The sequence below is a fragment of the Anopheles ziemanni genome (assembly GCF_943734765.1).
Source record: "Anopheles ziemanni chromosome X unlocalized genomic scaffold, idAnoZiCoDA_A2_x.2 X_unloc_1, whole genome shotgun sequence".
NCBI classification, from domain to species: domain Eukaryota; kingdom Metazoa; phylum Arthropoda; class Insecta; order Diptera; family Culicidae; genus Anopheles; species Anopheles ziemanni.
The window spans coordinates 718,490-726,950 of record NW_026689707.1 but is presented as its reverse complement, the minus strand read 5'-3'; the positions used below and the strand labels follow the sequence as shown (position 1 = coordinate 726,950).

The following is an 8,461-nucleotide window of genomic DNA, read 5'->3' as shown; positions in this document are numbered from 1 at the left end:
TGAAAATTCATCAACATCAAAATAAGCAAGAGGACAGGGAGGTAGGTTAACGGCAACTAATTTACATTTAATTGAGTCAATTTTAAGTTTCACTCTGTTAGAAGGTATACAAGAGTTAAGTTGGTAAATATACAGATCGGTAGACTTTAAGCGTATAGTAGAAACCCCCTCTTTCATGTTAACTTTGAAATAATCTTGCTTATTTTCATATTTCATTCCAATGATCTGTAACACATTTAATTCAGCACAAGTTTCTACTCTCAAAAATTTTACAATATCATTAGATTTAGTTAAAAACCATTGGTTTCTAAAATTAGGAAGCAAAACAAAACTGGATGTAACATGCACTCCAACACCATTTACTGTTAAACAAGGATATTTCTTTCTATTTGAATATAAAGATGCATGAATAGATTCTAATGCTTTTGACCTGCCTGCTACTTGCTCTAAACATTTTGAACCTTTCTTAACACACCGTTTGAAAAACTGCATAAAACTTTCAAAATCATAAGCTGAAAAATTCTCTAACTGTCCATGTACTTCTACGTCTTCGTGAACGTGCAAAAGATTGTGGACGTTACTGCTCATGTGCGTACGACCATAGTGGCTTGAAAAATCTGTTACAAATCTGGAAAGCATTCTATTTGCAAGGGGGATCAACTCTCGGTATGCCGACGAAGAAAAAATGGTAATACTACAAAAGTAAAGCAGGTAATGATTATAACCTTCAGTATGCAAAAAATCTTTGTAAATTACGGGGCTAATGTAGTGAAGGAAAGACCTAAACTCGGTTGCTTTCCAATACTGTATAGAACCAAGAGATCTAAACGGTCTATGTATTTCAGAAGGAAGTTTGGTTTTATCCATGAAGTGCGAAATATTGTCCTTTTGGTCACTGGACCACCGATCAAAGCTTTGCATTTTGTTGTTCAAAAAGCCTAAAAGAATTTTACGACTGACACCCAAATCAATAAGGTGCAATCGGTCAGCTACAGGAAAATTACTGATCATATTCAAATTAATAATATCCTCTAAAGGAGACCGTTTTGTTTTGTGATGCTCCTTGTCATCCCTTGAACGGAAGCTGACATCTGTACGTGGTGGTGCAGGTGGAGAGTCGAAAATTACCTTACCCTCCGGCCGTACATGCACTCCAACGATAGTGCACTTCGTGCATCCATGTTTCGCCGAAAATCCCATAACCGACTTAATAAAAGCCCGGGCTGGTGAATCAGCGATAAAAGCACCCACACGTACCTGCACTATTTCCTCGCCAAAGTTAATACCAGTCGATTGAAGCATGTTTAACTCCTGCACGAGTGGGCGCAAAAATGGTTCCAAGTTATCTGGTTTTTTTTGGCCGCAAAATATGCTGGCAACCATCACCGGACATTCGGGCAATTCTTTAATTTTAAACAGAATTGGCCAAAACTGCGTTGCACTACTTTTAAAAAGAGGAAGACCATCAATGAAAAATTGAAGGCTAAAACTCGTCACTCCTGGATTGCTTTCTTTAAAAAAAATTCTTCAGAGCGTTTTCAATCCCTGAGTACCAAAAATCTCCACCAGGTAGTTTTTGGATTTCATGTGAAACTTTGGGAATTTCCAAAAGAGTACGAGAATCCTTAGGAAGATCGTCGTGACCGAACTTCCTCAAAATTGCCAGCATCAAATCTAAATAATTACGTGAAAAAAGACCTACATTCCCCAAATATTTTAAAGCCTCTTGCAATGTTTTAAAAGAATCTAAGAGACTATACGCTTCTGTCCAAAACTTTTCAGTTGGCCCTTCACCACCAGCTTCATTTCTGTGTCCAGCATTTTCTTCGGCATCATCAAAACCATCAGTGTTAGTATTACTATTTATACCTTCTACCCCTCCACCAGTATTCTTAAAAACGATTTCAGGACATACGGTGTTAGTATTATTAATATTTACATCTACACACCTACTACCGCCACCAGTACCTTGAGAATCATCATCATCGTGCAAGTTATCTGAAAAGATAAAAACAAAAAGGTAGAATTAGTAGAGTGGCAAACAAAAGTTCTTTAACACATTTATTTGCGTATCTTGGAGCCTTAGGTAGTGCTGCAGAGTGTTATTCAACAAGTTTTATGCTTATAGTCAAAAACGTTAAATGGTTTATAATATTTGGTACAATGCACTGAGATATGGTAATCCATATGACTTCGAGCAGAAAAAAGAAAACACGACAGGATGCACAACTGTAATTCTATCTTCCGGACGGTTCTAGTAAGGGATTTGTTAAACTCCGTGTTTGCTACCCGTTACCGTAAGCTCTTTAAATAACACAGATAAACCACAATGGTACCAAGTTTCGCACATGACGCAAATTTTATAAACTTAATATGAACTAAATTATAACCCAAATCATCGGATATCACCGGAGAGGACCCGGGCATGAACATGGAAACATTACATTCCGTTAGACCACAAAACACAAAAACAAATCTTCCGAATGATGCGCACTCCCCGGATGGTGTTGAAAATCCACTTTCAATGTATGAAACAGGTACAAAATAAGTGAAACTAGTTAGCATCCTATGTAATTTTTTCCCAAAAGGAAAATAAACAAGATCTTTCACATAGTTTGCACCCCCGACAAGCTTAGCATTTTAACGCACAACAACGCCAAATATAAATTCTTCGCGGGTAAACGATTTGCGATCGAAATGATAATATTTAATGTTTTAAAACTACACAAAAAACGCACATTCACGGTAGCCTTTTTACAATATAATTCTAAAACAAAAACACATAACACTTACCTAAGACTGAGCCAGCAGGTGCCGGAGCTGAACCGGAGCCCGACGCCTGCATTTCAAGATATTCTGCATCGCAAGCTCGTTCTTCTTCCTCTAGAAATCGACGACGCTTCCGATAGATGGATGATTTAGAAGTCATGTTGAAATCTTGGTTCAGGATTGCTCTTTTTCTAAAAAGATTCAAAACATAGGTTAGTTCTATTCGCTTGTTGTTTTGTTTCTGAGCCGGCTTCTCGAACTTGTCATTTTTTCACTGACTTTCTTCCACGCACGATTCCACTAACACAAACACACAGATTTTTGAATCGCTGTGTCCAGACACGGGAAGTTATGTTTATACCACCCGGGTTGGATCCGACAGAACGTTGATTTATACAGATGAGCGGGACAGATTATGACGACCTACGTGTTAAAAAGAGATGGCATACTCGACAACTTGGGTGCAAAGACCGAAATATGGGCCAAGAGGGATCGGGGGTGGGAAAACTTGTATGGTAACGGCTAAATTGACTAGTGGGAAGGTGTAGCAAAATGACAGGAAGGCAGTTTACGCTCGTGACAGATAATCAGGTAATTACCAAAATACATAGAGCATAAAGGCATACCAGTAATGTCAGCCCTACGAATGCAACACTACGCTACGTACTTACAAGGGGTTGACTACAAAATTCGGTTCAGAAAGGCCGCCGATAATGCCAATGTAGATACTATTTCACGCCTGCCTTTAAACGAGCAAGATACTAGTCAGATATAAACCTTGGTCGCGCCAAGCGTGACAGACGTTACTTATCATATAGTGACATACGCTACATGTCATAGTGCTAGGAGACAGGAAATAAAAACGGCGTGGTCAGAAGTGACACACTCGCATACAGAAAGCCGGCTGGTCAAGACGTGTTAAACAAGTGGTATCCGAAAGAGTAATAATATGGCAGATAAAGAAAGAGAAGTGCCTTCCGGAAAGGAAAGCACAAGCCTACTTCGGTCAGCTCGCTGGTGCTATCGAGTATTAGCATAAATGCGGTATCGCTCATCGTGATATAAAGCCTGAGAACATCGTGTTGGATGCGAACGATACCGTAAAGTTGATAGATTTTGGATTTACTTGCTGCTTGTCGAAGGTAGATGATGAGGATGAGCTGCGGCTGTCGGAAACCTTCTGTGGGAGTTTCGCATTCACCAGCCCGGAGTTCGTCATTTGTAGACCGTACGCTCCGCAATCGTGCGACTTATGGACATCGGGAGTAGTTCTCTACATGATGTTGTTTGGCAGACATCCTTACGCCACCTGCAAAAAGAGCTACGTAAAAAATATATGTACGAACAGTTGAAGATCATATCGAAGGGCTACAGCTTCTCGCAAAATGTAACGGTAAGCGACGAAGTGAAGAAGCTTTTTAAACAAATCTTCATTCTTGTTGAAAACCGCAGCAACGCTACTAACATGCTACAAAGGAGGAGGAGAACAAATCAGAATCGAAGAAAGAGTCAACTCCGCAACTGGTGTACCTTCTCGAGCTGGAACAGATTGTGCAGGACCTGATGGAGATTTCTAGAAGCGAACCATCACCGAAACGCAACAATGGTGAACCGTTGGTAATGGTGAACGGGAATGAAACTTCGTTGACATTTAATGGGCATTTGTTCCATTGTGGAGATTCAATAACAATCAAGGGACTTCAGATGAATTCGATTTCAGGTACAATTACCCGTTTTTCCCAGGAAAGCCTGTATTTCAAATATGATAACCTGGACAGTGAGCAGTGTACCATTCTCTACCCTCTCAACAACCTGCTTAAGAAGGACGTACCATTCAAATGGAAGAAGGAACAAGATAGAGCGTTCCAAAAAGTAAAAAAAGATATCCAATTCAACGGATGCTTTTTACATTATTCACCAGAACTTCCTCTCTTGTTAGCTGCAGATGCTTCTCCATATGGAGTTGGTTCCGTTTTGAGCCACGAATATCCGGACGGTGCAGAAAGGCCTCTCCAGTTTGCGTCTCAGACGCTGAACAAAGTTCAACAAAAGTACATGCATGTTGACAAGGAGGCATGTGCGATCATCTTCGCGGTAAAGAAATTTTTCCAATACTTATACGGAAGGCAGTTTACGCTCGTGACAGATAATCAGGTAATTACCAAAATACATAGAGCATAAAGGCATACCAGTAATGTCAGGCCTACGAATGCAACACTACGCTACGTACTTACAAGGGTTTGACTACAAAATTCGGTTCAGAAAGGCCGCCGATAATGCCAATGCAGATACTATTTCACGCCTGCCTTTAAACGAGCAAGATACTAGTCAGATATACACCTTGGTCGCGCTAAGCGTGACATACGTTACTTATCATATAGTGACAGACGCTACCAGTCATAGTGATAGGAGACAGGAAATAAAAACGGCGTGGTCAGAAGTGACACACTCGCATACAGAAAGCCGGCTGGTCAAGACGTGTTAAACAAGTGGTATCCGAAAGAGTAATAATATGACAGATAAAGAAAGAGAAGTGCCTTCCGGAAAGGAAAGCACAAGCCTACTTCGGTCAGCCTGCTGGTGCTATCGAGTATTTGCATTAATGCGGTATTGCTCATCGTGATATAAAGCCTGAGAACATCGTGTTGGATGCGAACGATACCGTAAAGTTGATAGATTTTGGATTTACTTGCTGCTTGTCGAAGGTAGATGATGAGGATGAGCTGCGGCTGTCGGAAACCTTCTATGGGAGTTTTACATTCACCAGCCCGGAACTCGTCATTTGTAGACCGTACGCTCCGCAATCGTGCGACTTATGGGCATCGGGAGTAGTTCTCTACATGAACAGTTGAAGATCATATTGAAGAGCTAAGTAAAAAATATATGTACGAACAGTTGAAGATCATATCGAAGGGCTACAGCTTCTCGGAAAATGTAACGGTAAGCGACGAAGTGAAGAAGTTTTTTAAACAAATCTTCATTCTTGTTGAAAACCGCATCAACGCTACTAACATGGTATAGCTAGAATATCAATTATAAATTCACTATAGATCAGGGGCAGAAGCGGATCAATCCGTTCGGGGGCCCCAAGCGGTTGGATAAACGGGGCCCTCCATACATTTCCATTGCTCTAAGTGTTTCTATACTTATGGCCAAAATTGGACTTATTTTTTACAACAGTTAGCAATCCTTTATACATATTTTTAGCAATCCTTTATACACGTAAAGGACCCATATTTGCTTATTTTATGAAATCAGATATTAGATCTTCATTATCTGAAAATAATCACTCTGAATTGAATTTTTATTTTTTTAATTTAATGGGTTTTTAAATCGCTCTCAAATTATCAAATCTTTTTATCAATTTTAACAGCGATGACGAAAACATTTTAAATTATTTTTTGCTGGTGGACCGTAAATTGAGAGCATTTGAAGTCAAACGGACATTATTAGATGGGAAAGAAGATTCATGAAAACATATTCTGGCAAGGTTTTAGGAGAAAATTAACAATGGTTAAGCAATATCAAAATATATCTGTACTAACTTTGATCAAAGTATGTGTACCGCTGCGAGAATAAATAAAATTGGTAGTTACTTTTGCGGTCTGGGGTTTTCATCACGGGGCCCTCTTAACACTTTGTTGACGGGCATCTTTTACCCAAAACTAGCTGTTGTCACCGAGTTTAGCCACGGCGTGTACGATATGCTTGTACCCACCTTTTCCGCCAATTGTTTTTGTTTTCTTTATAAATCGGCAACGAACGAACGATCGAAACGGAAACGATGAATCGAACGATTGGACGAAAATGTCCGGCTTTTCGTCGGCAACGTTGAGTCAAAAACAGACGAAGATCTTCGTCTCCCGTCAACAAAGTGTTAAGTTCGGGGCCCCCCGCGGCCGCTCAGTCCGCTCATAGGTAGATCCGCCTCTGACCGCAACACCGCAAAAATCGGGTGATGGCAAGTACTCATGTGTTTGTATAACGCGGCGCGCTTCGACCGCAACCCCAATCGCAAAAATCGGATACTGTTCGGACCTCTCACTCTAAATCTGCACTTTCTTTCTTGCTTCCACTCGCACAAGGGTATGCAACCACTTTCTGCCGCGACACCGAGCTGCGAGTGTATGCGTGAGCCATGCATGAATTTACTCCCCGCATCACGCATCCCCCCTTTGGGTCCCACGAACTTGCATCGTTCGTTTCCTCCATTCTTCATGCCCCGCGGTCGTTGTCCTGCGTCTGTCGTTTTAAATCGTTTTCTGTCTTTTTTGCGCTTTTTTTTCTCTTTTGCTCATCTTTGGCTACGCGCCAAAACTATGAAGTGACGTCACATTGCATTTGTTTAATACGATTTTAGTTATCACTTGCGGTAGAATTAAAACCATAGTTGCATTGATTGCAAGTGAACAAAGTTTTCCAATGTTTATAAAATGCAAAATTATACCTTGAATTGTACCAAAATGTCCGATCTTGAGAGAATGAAAAAAACTTGCATTTTCAGTCGTAGGGTCGCAAAGTACCTGAAGATGGATTTTCCAGTCGATGAAGAAGCAGGATCAAGTGGATTGAGTGAGGGAAAATAATAATATATTTTCTATAATATATATGTAATATTGAATTAGTGCTAAAGCTTTATTTTCCAGTGTCACAACAATTACATGCCGTTAATCCTTCGGGTAGCACCGATATGCCATCTGAACCACAAGAGCATCAAGGAGAGAGATCCATTCATTCCGAAGATCCGAACTTAACGGATTATTTAGAATCGAGTTCTATTAGTATGACAGGATGTCCTCTTGTTATCTTTCATATGCACTCTGACTGCAGCATGTTGCAGTTTCTTTATCAAAAAGTTAGCAACAGCTACTATTAAATGCTCGTTACTGTCTATTTCCTTAAAAATACACCTTTCCTTAAAGTACCACCTCTTTAAAATTATTCAAACCTGTCGTTGCGTGCCCAGGTGTCCTACTGACCCCCGACCAATTAATACTGGCGAAACATGGCTTAGCAAAAATAATATCAATAGAATCATGCATACGATTGGAAGGTTCTGCGCGCGTGACTTGACTTTGCAACCAAGCCAACAGTTTTCTTTTGTATCGCTAATTTTTTAACTCATCTTCAAGCTTCAAAAGTTCTTCTGTGCTAGATACAGGAGAAAATTCAAAATCCGTCTCCTTACGGATGAGGCCTTCTCTAGGCCGACTTACTGCCACCAACGTGTCCAAAGTGACATTGGTAGTCACAGTGTTGCGCAGAACTAAATCCAGTTTGGCTTCGAGCCTCTCATTTTGAAGTCGAAGTTCTCTATTCTGATTTTCTAGTTTAGTGAACTTCTCTTCAAATTTTTCAGACATAGATTTGACAAGATTTACTAAAGTTTGCATCGTTGTATTGTTGTCCATTCTAATTGGATTTTGTGAAGAGCACAAGGTGTAGGTAGGTAAAGCAAATGAATTGTAATTCTCCTTAGCAATAACATTCTGCTCATTAATTGCTGTAAAACAAACAAATATTAAAAAGAAACACAAATAACTCCATTGCTTTTGGATCCATTGCTTCAGGATAGTTTGATGATGATGATGATGGAAATGAAGAGCAAGGTTTGAATAAATAAATAATAATGAAAACCTAATAATGTAACTTAATCGATCTTGGATGCTGCTTGATCGATCACGAACGGTTC

The 8,461-nt window shown here is 40.0% G+C and overlaps 1 pseudogene; it reads right to left on the bottom strand.

The window, feature by feature from the left end:
* Positions 1 to 752: 752 nt before the first annotated feature.
* The window catches only part of LOC131291486 (uncharacterized), a 30,120-nt pseudogene continuing 22,411 nt past the window's right edge, over positions 753 to 8,461 (bottom strand).